This window comes from Archocentrus centrarchus, chromosome 9 (genome assembly GCF_007364275.1).
Source record: "Archocentrus centrarchus isolate MPI-CPG fArcCen1 chromosome 9, fArcCen1, whole genome shotgun sequence".
Taxonomy (NCBI): domain Eukaryota; kingdom Metazoa; phylum Chordata; class Actinopteri; order Cichliformes; family Cichlidae; genus Archocentrus; species Archocentrus centrarchus.
The window spans coordinates 9806358-9810117 of NC_044354.1; positions in this window are offsets into that span (position 1 = coordinate 9806358).

Below are 3760 nucleotides of genomic sequence, written 5' to 3' on the forward strand. Positions count from 1 at the left end.
AAAAAAAAAAAACCACACTCACACTCACATGCAAACACATGAAAAATACCCTCAAAGCACCCTTCCCTGTACTTATCAGTTCCATCTTTCAAATATCTCTGTAGCCTCAGCCTCAGCCTCATTTTTCATTTTTCTTTTACCTGAGATGCTTACTGCTGAAATTTGTCTCTCATAAATAAAAGTTAAAGTTGCATACAGTTGTCTCTATTCTTTATTGATGACTATTATCTGTCACATATTTAAAACTGAATATTTAGCGTATAAACTTGTCAGGCTATTTAACTATTGGTGTGGATAAATAGTGAAAAGTTTTAACTAACATTTCAGATTCTTTGAACCAGCCCTCAAATGTGTCACAGCATGTGGTCAACCTCTTAATGCAGAAAAAATTCTTTTGTTAAAGTCTAAACCAAACCTAGTATTGCACCATTTATATATATATATATATATATATATATATATATATATATATATATATATATATATATATATATATATATATATTATATATTATATATATATATATATATTATATATTATATAATATATAAATAATATAAAGTGTGTGTGAATGCAGTATTTTGTTATAAATGAACACACACTTTGCTCAGCGATGACATGGTAAGTAGCCACACTCATATTTCCTACTTACATGAGTTAAAAAGAAAAATGTACTCTAAAAAGATGCTAATTTTTTGTTTGTTTAGCTTTTATTCTTTAATTTGGGATTTGAAAACATTGTATAACCATGTTTGAATCATTCTTTCTTTTTTTTTTTTTTTTAAATAAACATTTTTGTGTGAAATGCTTGTCTTTTTTCATCTAATCAGAGGGGTCTAAGGGCAAAAAGGAGAAAAACAGACACAGTGAGATGTGCTGCCCTTAGGTGTTTCTCAATTTTAATTAAACAAATTTATAATTGAAAGCACCATGTTACCCTGACACATACATCAGGTGGTAACTGAACATCCTTGAGGTAAAGGCGGCTTTTGTTATCCAAGCAAAGAGTCTTTTGAGTATCAAATGCATTGAAGCTGTTGCGTTGCGATAAAAAATGAAGAGGGTTGATCTTTACATGGCCTGAATGAGATGCAGAGAACAGGACCTCATAAACAACCTGACTGTTGTTCTTATCAGTCAAGGATATGCCAGAGGACAACTGCAAGGATGTGTTCACTCAGTCAGCAGACATGATTTGCCAGCCATGGTTTGCAACCCTATTCAACAATTTTATAAAATCAGGTGTTATTTCTTAAGCTTGACGAGGATCAGTGGCAGTTCATCACCTCTGGACAAGTTGCTAAGATGAGGATTTAGTTAAAATTGTTTATGCTTTATGCTCTTATAGCTAAGAGCATGATTATATAAATCAATTAAACGCCAAGAGTGTAATTAAAAAACTGGCAGCAGCCACTCTTTTCACTTAAAGTTTATAAAAATGGATAAGCTGCAGCTTGTGCTTTTCCAGCATTTTTTATTATGGTGATGTGCACAGTCAGGTGTATCCTTCATCTGTTGAAACACTTTGTTAGGACATCTCACATCATATGTTGTACACAGCAAGCATGTGCACATTCAGCAAAGACAGAAAAAAGATACCAGGATTTGGTGAGCAGCAATAAATGGTTAAATCGCAGATAGTAAATATTAGACCACCTGCCATAAAGACAAGAACACACAAATACTTCAGAAATCTGGCAAAACCTTGTTTAAAACTAAAGATACTCAAATTTGAGCCAGCACTCTGGACTTCCTTGAGAAGCCAGAAACTAATGAAGCATAACATTCAACCACTAAAACTAATTTTTGTGTTCAGGAATGCAAGTAAATAATTGCAATTTGGCATCTCAATCAAAAATTATTAATGTTCTTTACTATTTTTTCTGCGTTTTTTGTAAAACAGTAAATTTGAAAATTAATGGATAACAACAATAATTATATTTTACCATTAAAAATGTCACTTTGATTAAAAAGCTTGCACATAATGATGGGATTATCCATTACAGAAACATAAAAAAAAAAAGCAATGATGTGGCATAAACTTTAGATTGAGTGGCGGTCTAATAAATTTGATGAGTTCTGTAGATTTGTAGCCAAATTAAAAACCACTTGTCAATGTACTCCACATTTCCTGCCTGTCACTGTTCGAGAGTCGGTGCATTTATTTAGGAGAATTTATCAAAACACAAACACTAGCATTTAAATTAATTGTGGTGGACTACGACTCAAAGATAATTGACATGTATAGTTGAGTGTTACTCAAGGGTATTTTTTATTACTCACCGTGGCGCACATATTGTTAGAAATGCAATTAATAAAGCTTCTTTCCAGGAACAAACAGTGTGAAGGCAGTGAGCTTAACTGTTTGCAATGCTGAGTGAAGTTCATCCAATTCTGGCAATATATCAGGCTTCAAAGATTAACCTTTAAAAACTAGTTGATGCATTTTCTAAAATGTCTTGATTACTCAGAGGCATTGTCATATTTATATGATGCAAAACAAACCTACCCATGGCAAGCAACATGATATATTTACTCCATAACACAAATCATTCTAGAACAGGGGTATTATTATCTGCTGGGATATGCTTCGGTGGATGATGTAGGAGTGTTTGATGCAGTGCAGATAAAAGTAAGTTCTCTTTGTTAATTTAAACATCTGTGGATCCACCTGGATTAACACGTCCCTGCTCATTTGTCACACCAAAGAGTTTTGCAGCTTAAAACCGAATCTCATTCCAGCCATACCCTCAGACCCTCAGGCCTGTTAGATGACAGATACTAGGTTGTAGATTCATGGCAGAAAGATGATATCAGCGCATCTCTGCTGTCCGTCTTTTGGCACTTGAGCGATCCAGTGACACAAAACATTTTCAGTTGTTCTGGAACTTCCTCACTCAGCCCGGTGTGGAAGCCGTGCCACTTCTACAATCTGCATTCCTCCCTTTTTTCTCCCAACCAGTCAGGCAAAAACTGTTCCTCCCTCAGTATCCAGACAAGATCTCCCTCGGCTCCTCTGCATTCATCTGTCCCTGCTGAATAGTTTCAACTTCACTGTATGGTGGAGGCAGCTCCCAGCTAAACCTGCAGTCTGGGGCCTCTGAGCTGTCCTGGGTGTACACCGGAGGAGCCAGGCTCATCACCATGTTCGTGCTATCGACTATGACCATAAACTCAGGGGACGCATCAGGACAGACTCGACTTTCCTAGGACTCTTTATATGAAGGAGGAAAATAGTTTGGTCTGTAAAGGAAAATACATATTTGGGGTATTCGTTTAATCTAGTGTAATGCTTTATGTTGACAAAACAAGTTTTCCTGATGCTAATATACACAAATATATATATACGTTAAAGTCTATACATATGAAAGGGAGGGCTTAATGTTGTTTTTTTTAATGCTATTTTCTTTTTCTTTCCTATACCTTTCCCATTATTATTTTTAGCATTGTTTCTTTTTTGCATCAAATGTAAAGTTTCAAATGTTTCTATTTCACAAATTAAATGACTTGAGATGCACTTTCACTGAAACGGCCTTCATGGTTTTATCTTTCAATAGCAAAAACCTGGATGTGCTGCTCACGTCCTCTTCTCTTGCTCTTTATACTATGGCAGAGGCCCCAGAAGACTCCAGTGATCATAGCCAGGTAGACCATGGTGCACACCAACACAAGTCCTGCAGAAGGCAGAAGCAAACGGGCTAGAGCTCTGCCTCTTCAGACATACTGGGAAGTGCCTGCCCTCCTCTTGGTTGTATATTAA